An 11192-nucleotide genomic window follows, 5' to 3' on the forward strand; every position below is an offset into this window, starting at 1 on the left:
AAAATCCACGCGGTCACCGGGGAGAATAAACAATCTCCAAATATGCAGACGTCAGGGTCGGGATCAAACTCACGCCCTCCTGCATACTAGGTGAGGTAGTTAACATCTCACCACCGTGGCAGCTATGGAGTTTGCTGCACTGCTTTCTACTGCCTACCACGTACCCCTGCAGCCCTGTAACATCAACCTGTCCGGGATCAACCTCGCTCCGATTCCAATATCGGACAGAATTTAGTGCATTCCAATTGATTTGATCCATGGCACGGTCATATTGCTGTTCATCAAGTGAATAATTCAACTGAAAAATGTTTTTTTTTAAGTCCACCTTTGTTCATTATTTGTGGCGTCGTAGAATCGTGGGGATTGGTGACAGTTGGGAGGCATCCAGCAGTTAATAGAAAATGGCTGATGCATTTGATGATGATGATGATGATAGTGAAGCTCAGAGAACTTACCACTGCACATAAAATTGAGATTTCAATTACTATTACTAAAAAAAACATGTAAATCAATTTACCCATCCACTATTTGGGAGGAAGGCTTCCCACACCGTTTCCGTCATGGAGCATGTCTGAGCATACTTCACCAGGCTGGTCAGTAGGGGCTGTTGAAGGGGGAGGGGAGGCAGGCCACGACCGGTTGACATATCACTCGTCACGGATACCAGCCACAATGAAGTGTGAAACTCAGACCAAGGGTTCATAGTGGAACGTGCTAACCATTGCGCCCCCCTACCCCATCTCAATTTCTGTAGCTGTGGATAATTTCTGCAGGGAATTATTAAAGCCCGCCTTCTGCTGTAAAGCGGACTTGAAAGACCCCGTGGCATCAGTCACAAGAGTACGTCATTGTGCGTTGCTGTCAACGCCGTGACACAATTCCAAACGCAACATTAAACAACACGTGCCGCATAGACAATGCTACCTAAGTCTCCTTTGCAAAGCAGATGATTGATCTCACCGAACTCCCATCTGATTAAATAAAAGGATAATTATGCATATCGTAGACATGAGACACGCTGTATATTTCTACAATAATAATTATAATGGCAGTTGTTTTGCCCAGGGAAGCATTTTTTTTCTTGAGGGCTCTTCTGCGTCGGGATGTTTCGCCGATTACATTAACGAGTGTTTGACTTCGTGTGGAAGGAAACTGGAGTACTCGGGGGGAAGAAAAAAAAACGCCATACGAGTGGGTGTCACTCAGCACCGCCATCTCCTCGACACTTTGCAGCCTCAGACCTACAGCAACTGGCAAGTCATGGCTCAGCCTGGTTAGCACTTGGGATCTGATGAAATCTGATTAAATGGTTGCACACTCAGGGTAAATTTGTCAGAGCTTACGTATTTTTTTAAGCAATCGTCATCGACCATCATCTTTCCACTGCTGGACGAAGTCCTCTCCAAGCCCTCTTGCGATGCGACACTCTTTCTAGCACCTACACACGAACTGATTCGACATCACTCGATCACCACACGAAACGTCCTCTCAAAGCGCTTTCCCTCCATTGGCTGCCACTCTTGTTTTTTTGTCTCGATCACTGGCCATCGTCCCTTCTATCAGCGATTCCTGCCCAGGCCCAGTTACTCTCCTTAACAGTAAATACGATGACCCCTACTTGCATTTGTTCTCTCATGCATGTGCTTCGATTCAGCGTGGCATTCATTAAAACACGACAAAGATCCCCCGTATCGTCTACAGAGGCTGTTTAGGGTAAGTGACATTTAACGAGCGCCTATGAAGACTAGCACGCCCGGCCGCCTTTGTCTCCCCCATGCTTACGTTGGCAGACTACACCAGGTGCTCGTTTAAGGCTGAGTCGACCAAGCGCAAAGGCCTCAGCCACAGCTTCAGATATCCATCGCTGATGTTAACCGTGGCCGGGAACTGAACTCGAAGCCACCGATTTCGTAACCGCTGCACTACCGCTCCCCACTTCTAAACACTACAAAGACAAATATCTTCCGTATAGCCCTACCAGGCTGTTGGGGCAAGTGCTGTTAACGAGCACCTATGAAGGCACACGAGGGGGTGGGCGGTGAGAACCACGCCCGGCCGCCGTTGTCTCCCTAGTGGCGATGTTTACACACTGCACCAGGTACTCATTTTAGGCTGAGTCGACCTAGGGGAGGCCCGGGACCGGTTCAGATAATCGTCACTCGTGTTTGTTGCCAGTGAGCAGGAATCGAACCCGGGTGGCCGGGTTCGTAGCGCTAACCGCTGCACTGCCACTCTGCACGCACTCACGCACACACAAACATTGCTCAGCCATCCCAAGTCAGACCCTGAGCCAGCCCAGCCGCGTGGGTCCCAGAGGAGCCCGCAGAGTGTCCGTGCCAAACCCATCGGCCACTGTTGCCCCCCGCAGCAGCCTCATGATGGACAATTATTGGCCTCGGCAATCGGTGCGAGTGGGGGGGGGTGGGGGGGGCTTTAGCCCCAGGGCCATGGTTGGTGATGTCCCAAAAAATAATGAGCGTTACCCATAATCATTATTTTCCCTTTCTCTTGCTTTTTGCTCATTCACTACACATGCCTTCCGACTAGATCTGTTTTGGTTTCAACGACAAATGGATACACCGGGTTGTATACTTTCCCGTCTGTTTCACACACACACACAAGATCGGTATTTTGTAACGATGTTGTGTCCGTGAATTAGCTCGATGACGATGACATAACTTCAGAATTTTAATCATAATGTTTATTTAGACTGCAAGAATCCGATGGTCTGTGAAGCTCTTTTTAAATGACCAAGGCTAGGCGAGAGGCACTTCGGACCATGCCACAGTTGTTTTGGTCACACAAAAATGAATCGCTCGTAAGCGTCATGTTCACAGTGCAGTGCGTTAACAACTGGTGCAGTGGTTAACGTAACTGCCACATAAACCCCATAGACCTGTTTGATTCTCAGCCCTAGTTACCATTGATGTTAGCCACAGCTAATGTCAGTGGTGATATCTGAACTGGTCTTGAGTGTTCAGCCATACCACCGCTACCCACACCCGCTCCCCAATGGACAATCAACGCTGATGAGCGACACACGTTTAATTAAAATAGTAATTTACAGCCGTTTGTCAATCCACTGCTGGATGAAGGCCTCCTCGTGCAGCGTGAGTCATCGGTGTTGTTTTGACCACGCTTCATCCCACTTGTCAGTGCAGTTTGTTGGAAGTGGGTTGTTCCAGGACCAATTGGCATATGTCTCGCAGATTGAGTCTCATGACTTGTTTACAGGAGTAGCCTGCTCAGAGCAGTTGGTAATATCCAATTGGAGAACTTTTATGAGTACAAAAAAATCAAGTAAAAAAAGTAAACTATTTTTTAGTTTACCAGGTAAGGCCCACTTTTTTCAGAAGCGACCTGGCCACAAATGATAGCTCAAATGTATCGCAGCCAAATACTCTAAACGCGTGTTTGTTATTGTATAGGGGAAACCCGGAGGAGCGGAGGAAAATGCACGCGACCACGGAGAGAGAGACGTGCAAACTCGCGAATCGAACCCACGACCTCTTGTATACTAGGCGAGGTAGTTCCTATCTTGCAACCGCGGCACCTAACCAAAGTGCCCACGCATGCGACGAAAGAACACTCGGAGACACTCAAATGTAGCGATGCACTGTGTTTATAAGTAACAACAACACGTGGTGGTTTTTGCACCGATTGGTCGTCACATTTAGAGGCCGGCACATAAAGCACGTTCCGTTCATTTTGTTCACGGGCAAAGGGCGGCCGCAAAGAAATACCTCTCTGGGCTGAGCATTAGTGACACGCCGGGCATAGGAAGATAAAGTTTGCCAATAAAATTCCTAAATCCAGCAGGCCCTCCGGAAAAGGTGACACGTTTCTTGAAGGAGTCCGCGATGCAGCAGCAGCAGCCACTTAGCATTTGATAAAATATCTCTCTGCGGCCCGAGCCACCGCGGCTAGATCTTGCTTGTCATCACTCGTGCTTAGGAGCACACTGATCCGAGCCGCTCTGAGAGCATCATAAGCCCGGCATAATATCCTCCCCCCGCCGCCACCCCCGTCTATGATCTACTGCCAACGATCGACCCGCATAAAAATACAGTGGAGAGGGCATAAACAAGCGTGTCCGCTCGCCTCTCTGTGTTATTTTTTTGGGGAGGGAAGGCTCGCGATTATGAGCTGTAAAGATTTTTTTAGGGGGGTGGGTGGGGGAGATTAGGCTGCGAGATTTGCGCGCCAGCGAATGCAGTGTGGGGTCGGTCGCAGGGCCCCCTCTGTTTAGCAACCTGCTTAGAAGTGGAGGGGGGGGGAGTCCCGAGGGCTTTCATTACTGCAGAGTCTCCGGTTTGTAGTAATTAACCCAGCAGCCCTCCTCCCTGGTTCGACCGCTTGCAAGTGCCAAACGCAGACGAGGGGGCAAGACGGTGGCTTTGTCGCGAGCGGGCGGAACGCACGGGTACGATTCTCGCGTCTCGGGAAGGAGATTCGTCACCGTTGCTCTCTCTCTCTCTGCTCGAGACACGGGGGGGGGGGGGGGGGGGGTCGCGTCCGGAGCAGCGGACTTGAATTGTTACCCTCCTGCAGAACACACGTGGCCATCCGCTAGGAGTGAAACGACAACATTTTAGAGGTCGCGGCCGATGTTGATGGCGATGATCGGGCTTTAATGTTGTGTTTTGCTGTGTAACTTGCCGGTGTCATGCTAGACTTGATCCGGCACGTGACCATTAACAGCAGCAGCAGCCGCCGCATTTGGATACCGGTGTTACGAGCGCGGAGATATATATATTTTTTGCAGGTCGCCGATCGGGACGCGCCCAGCTGAAGCGAAGTCCCGACGGCAAACAAATGACGGTCAATTCAGAATTTAGTTTTTTTACCGGAGGAATCCGATGGGCTGTAAAGCTCTTTTTTGACAGATGTCAAGTAAGGGGCGGGGATGAGAACGTTACAACAAACCTTGCAAAAAAACACGATAGTCGTGCAAAGTCCAAGAGAGTTAAACAAATCACCCAAACGCAAATCAAGCGAAACCATCCCCATCCTACCGGGCAATGCACACTTGCACACTGAGGTTATTAACTTAATTTTGCAATTGTGAATGCTTGCAAAACATCATTCGGTCCACAAAGTCAATCTTCATACACTGTACGTACATAATTTATATATATGTAAAACATTACAGCACTATAGCCCATATGTCGGAATACGTGGGAATGCGTTACCAAAAGAACCCCCCCCACCACCCCCTCGGCCCCTCTCGCCGCCAAAACGATAAGAAAATCATTGCACGTTGGCAGGCCCTGACATCGTGATATCACCCTCCATGCTCCAGCCGTGGAGGTGACTCGAGACAGGAAATGACCGCATTAGTTGCCGTGTATCACCATTTCCGATCTGGGGGTGGGTGGGGTGGGGTGGGGAGTTGTAATACGACCGTCGACGAACGTGCTGTCATTGCAATTAATCTCGTGCGTTTGAGTTTCTCGGTCACGTGCCGTAATTTTACTCTCACTCCCTCCCTCTCTCTCCTCTCTCTCTCCTGGCGAGGGCACTCACTTCCAATCACCGAAATTCACCGCCGCGTTCGTCTCTGTGCCCCCCCCTCTTGGAATGCGTCCCTGGTCTCTATCGCAGGACTTTTTTTGGGCGATGTTTAAACGAGTACATCTCAGGCTGCAGGGTACTGCCCGTTCCCCCTCTCCCCGGTTGGTGTTGGCACAAAAAAATCCAGATATGCTCCACTTGCACGCCTACCCTTATCGCCACCAACAAAAAATGTACACAACAATCGCAGACTCAGCGGTGACGACGACTTCGGCGAGCCGAAGTCACGGCTGCTTGCGACAGAGAGGAAGAAAGACAAAAATTCCGAGCGTCATCAGTGTTTGCTGAATAGCAACGACGGCAACAAATTCAGGGATGGAGCGATGACATCGGTTCGTGTGCGGGGTGCTTGCATCGATTATTGCACCGCCTTCATGGCTGATGATTACGACGACCATGATCACACTTGGATGTGTCGATATCTTTATGCCATTTTGAAAATGACAAAACAAATGACGAAGAACAAAGGAATGTATCACCCGTAACCGATTATAATCAGTGCGCAAAGCCCTAAAGCGGTGGTGTTTCCTTAAAAGAGATTTTAGAAATATCCATCACATCATGGGACCTCCCTTGTTAGTGTCAAAATATAGGAATAGGTTTCACCCTTTCTGGCAATAAAACAGGTGTTAAGATATTAAAACACCAAACTAAAACCTTTTGAAAGTAATCATGTCAGCATTAACCACACATACTTGTGGTGAACATGCAAACAAAAAAATCATGCTCCGATAATATATGCATTTTATTGCCAGAAAGGGTAAAATCAATTCGTATGATAAAAAAATCACGTTTTGCCTTTACCATACTTCACCACGCCAGTCGGTGCGGGTTGGTGAATGAGGGGTGGGCCCCGGGACCGCTTTCGATATCGCTCATGTCATCCATGGAATCAACCTCGGGCGACTTGGTTCACCAGAACAGTGCGATAACCATTCTGCACCACCACTGCAACTCGTATCTAGTGTTCTATAAACGCCGATATTGAATACAAAATATTGGACAAAAATACGTCAAATATATATGGCCGGCACTTTGTAATAGACATTCAAATTATTATAATTTTTGCTGCTGTATTACCATCATCATCATCGGTAAGTACCAACACTGCTCAATTGACGAGTCCAATTAATAATTCACGTATCATTGGCGTATAAGTCTGAAGTGTGCATCTTAAGAGATGTCTCCACCACCCAATTGGCAAAACATATCCAGGGTAATAAAACCTTTTGGATGCAGAATAAAACCTAAATCTGATGACGACTGAACGAGCAAAGTGGAACCTCCACTATTCTTGAAGGTGTGTCCACGGGCATATAAAGTGTCACACCTAAAGAGCCCGAGACAGGACAACATTTCTCACCAAATAGTGGTGCAGGTCACTGGAAAATCCAGAGTAAGTCGCGTGTTGACTGCTACCCACAGCCCATCGCGAGAGGCATCCTCCATGTGATGGTGTCGGGAGCGCAAATATTTCCGTATCGCTGGTGGACTTCAGTGGGTGACGTGTGACCGATACCGCCGGCCACAGAGAGAGGTGGTATACTGGACGTGGTGTCCCTGGTGAAAAAAAACCGTATTTTTTCCCAGGTCACCGAAGCGGGCAGACCCGGCTGAAATTGAGCCCCGTATCACGTAACATTTCGGTGTCATTTTTTAGTTGGTACTATTCCTTGCCGTTCTGACATTCATGAGCCGCATGCTGCTCTCTTGCAGTGGAGGGGTTGCAGGGTTAAATGAATTTTAGAGCTAATAGTATTCTTGGAGCACTCAGCCGTGGAAACAATTTATACGTCTGCGACTGCCTCGACTCTAATTGATTTCAGGCCCGAGCAGCGCTCGGCAAAGGTAGGATCCTAGCATAGCTCTCTTTGCTCGCTGATAACCATGTTTCTTATTTGAGGGTCACCTCTGTGACATATGCCAGTATCCGGTTGTTGTGCACTCATTACAGATTAATGTATTTTTGTTTTGTTTTGTTAAAATTGCTTTAATGGGACCCTTTAAAGCAGGACTTGATCCATGCTCAAGTGTGGGAAGGTACTGCGACCACAAAGCCAATTGCAGGCAAAAAGCAAGAGTGTTAATGAAGGAGATGGAGGGCATCATTTGCATGGCAGTGATGGATGTGACAGTTCTTTTTATATTCATAGCAAATAAAGCATCCAAACAATAAAGCCAAAATCCTGAACGCCATCGCATGGAAACTTACAGGATGACATCATCTGATGTATTCACCTGAAATACTGTCACGCACATTGGAACCGAATTGTTGTTGTTGTGGTGTGTTAATGTCATTGCTTGTATGCATCTAATTATCAGAAGCAGCAGCCATGGGTTAATCCACAGCTGCATGAACGTCTTTCCAAGCCGTCACCAATCTGCGATACAACGATCCGTCGAGCACCACCTGAACCGTGCGCCAATTTAACCGCTCCATCTCCGCGTTGCACGCCCCCTCCCCATGCGTCTTGCCGTGCACGCGTGCCTGTATTCGTGCGGCTTAATGCAGTCCGCTACCACGAGATGCGGATAAATTGATAAAAGGACGGGGGGATTTTTTTTTATTTCACCTTGTAAGCAAGATGCGTGCAGTGTGAATGGAATTCTCTTGTACCGAGGTATTCAATAATACAGGTAGCAGTTCTGCTGAGCTGTATATGCCTTCATGGTTCTACCTTCTACCCGAGTAGTGTTTAATTAAATATACTTGTTTACCTCGCATGCAAGACGTATACAGCACAATGGGGTTACTGTGTAACAATAAGTATTTTATGAGATTAAACAAAATCAGCCGATATTCGCAGCAACCAGTGCAGTTCAGCGCATTCAATTATTTTCTGCGTTCTGCTGTGAAGTCTTAGTTGGCGCACGTGGCCGTGTCATTCTGCTACCCCCCCCCACCCCCCACTCCTTTTGCCGCCACTCCACGATTGCTCTCAACCAGAGCCATCCCTTAGGGGGTTCACGGCCAATCGAGGCGACCGCCTCGGGCCCCGCGCTTTGCCCCCCCCCCCCACCGCTTCGAGGTCACGGTGTCAGACGTAATACTTCCGGTTTAGTTTGAAGGCGTCTTGGAGGAGGGTGGGCCCCACACAGTGAGATTGGCCCAAGGCCCCGTACCCCCACCCTTTTGGAAAGGACTTACTCTCACCCTCAATGCACTTATTTTCAATACCCTCTTCTTGAGTCGAACATTTCATTACACGCAAATGCTGATCTGTGGACACACGTTAAGTGAAAAGTTCAAAGGACATTTCTTCAGATAATTCTGCCCTCTGTTCTGGCTACCTCTACTTTCCCTGTCCCCATTACCCCACCACCACCACCACTCCTTTTGCCCATTCAAACCTACTATTTACTCCTACCAGCCGACGTTACCGCCGGATGGCAGCTTGGCGATAAATTTACCGAGACATTTATAGCAACACAAAAAAATAATTCTCCAGGTGTTTGCCCTTCTCTCGCCCGAATAACAAATAAAAAGGATGTTAACTCAGATGACCCGCAAAGGACCGGCGTAACGTTAACCGTTCTGGCTAATCGCGTAAGATGAGCATGGGTGGCTACGTACGGTGCGGAAGAAGTTAAACGTAAAGACAAAGATCCCCCGTGTAGCCTTAACAGACTTGTGGCAAGTGCTGTTAGCGAGTACCTATGGAAGCCGGCAAGGCACACGAGGGGGTGGGTGGCCAGCACCACGCCCGGCCGCCTTTGTCTCCCCAGTGGCGATGTTTACACACTGCACCAGGAGTTCAACATATACACATACATACGTGCCTGCAGCTTGGCCGCGCGCAGTCATTAAATTGAGGTTTGGGTAGTAGCGTAACGAGCGTGCGGTGGCAGGGAGTGCCCTGCCCGCCACCCCCCCCCCCCCGTGGACAAAGCTACGAGTTTGGGCCCCCCTTGACAACCACAATGAGATATGTTTTGAACAACAGTGTGACAAGAACAAAAACTTATTTAAAACACGGCTTTAAATGCATTTTTTAAGTATATAAACACGCTTTCCTTTACATTCCACTTTTCATTTAATTAGGCTAAATATATCGCTGCCTACCTGCGACTGTGTGAAACCAATACAATATTGGGGCACCACCTGATCGATTGCCGCTCCCCCTGAGCTGGTAACGTCGCTACCACGCCACCGCGTTTAGTAGAACATTTGCGCTTAGCTACCAATTGTACGGCTCACCCTAGAGAGAGAGAGACAGATCATTGGCTGCCCCGAGTGAAAAGCCCCCCTGGAGGAATTTCAGCGATGGCTCACGAAAGACTTCGTGGGAAGTTCTCCGATGCGTTTTCGAGGTTGGCACCGCACGCCTCGTCTTGTCGCGTGGGAGTCCCATGCGTAACATCCCCCGATCCCGTAACCAATTCCTGAAGAACCTACTTAGCACGCGGAGTGTAACGTCGGACGTCGTGTCGAGTAAACACACGCAACTACAACCGGCAAAACGCATCGGAGGGCGACGCAGCACAACTGCGGACCTGCGTGGAGGTGTCCCCGGCGGACGTGTTAAGAGTTTTTTTTTGTATCTATCGCGCTTAGCTTGTTTTCTCTCTAAGCCGACGGGTTTGCGTCTTGTTGTTTAGAAAATCCCTAATTCTACTTTTCTTGAGAGCTGAGTTTGCTCAAGTATCTGCAGCTGTCCTCTCCACAACCCAGCACGTGTGTGCGTGCGGTGGCGCAGTGGTTAGCATCGCTTTGAACCCGGTGACCCGAGTTCGATTCCCGCTCACGACGAACGCCTGTGACGATTATCTGAACCGATCCTGGGCCTACCCTAGGTCGATTCAGCCTCAAATTAGTACCTGGTGCGGTGTGTAAACGTCGGGCGTGGTGCTGGCCACCCACCCCCTCGTGTGCCGTGCCGGCCTTCGTAGGTGCTCGCTAACAGCGCTTGCCCCAACAGTCTGTTAAGGCTGTACGGGGGGGATCTTTGTGTGTGTGTGTGTGCAAATGAGTTCTATCATCTCCCTTCCGCTGCAATGCGTTCATGTTGCCTGCAACACATAACATTCCACGTTACATGACATTCCACGTTACATTACATTTCACGTTACATTTCATTACACGTTATATTACATTACACGCTATATAACACTACACGTTACATTGCACATTTATGATTGTTAAACTGATTAACAACATTTAACAACTATTTCCCCAATAGTTAAACCACCACTGGAAAAATAACATTGAGGTTCTGTTTTGTAAAAATATATAATAATCTTCCCACACCTCCCTGGCCATTTTCCAATTGTTCTCTTAATATCATGTTATGAGATGTATGTATATATACGAGAACACTCAACGTTAACAGTGCTCTACCTTGGAAGAACACAATCGGAGGACTTTGTATAATTATGATTCCCATGTTGACTTAATTTTGTTTTGGTTTCAAGGATAGCACATTCTGCGGTGGTGCGATGGTGTCGTAGTGTCTGCACTGTGCTGTAGGTGCAGTTACATAAGTTAGATTCATGGTCATAGCGAAAGTCAGTAGGAAGTGATATCTAAATTGCCCTCGGCCCCCCCCCTCCTCCGCTCCGCCCCCCCCCCCCCCCATCTTCACCAACCCACGCAGACGAATGTGGTCAAGTTTCGTCAA

This window comes from Petromyzon marinus, chromosome 16 (assembly GCF_048934315.1).
Source record: "Petromyzon marinus isolate PM22_M1 ecotype Great Lakes invasive population chromosome 16, UKy_Petmar_22M1.pri1.0, whole genome shotgun sequence".
Lineage (NCBI taxonomy): Eukaryota > Metazoa > Chordata > Hyperoartia > Petromyzontiformes > Petromyzontidae > Petromyzon > Petromyzon marinus.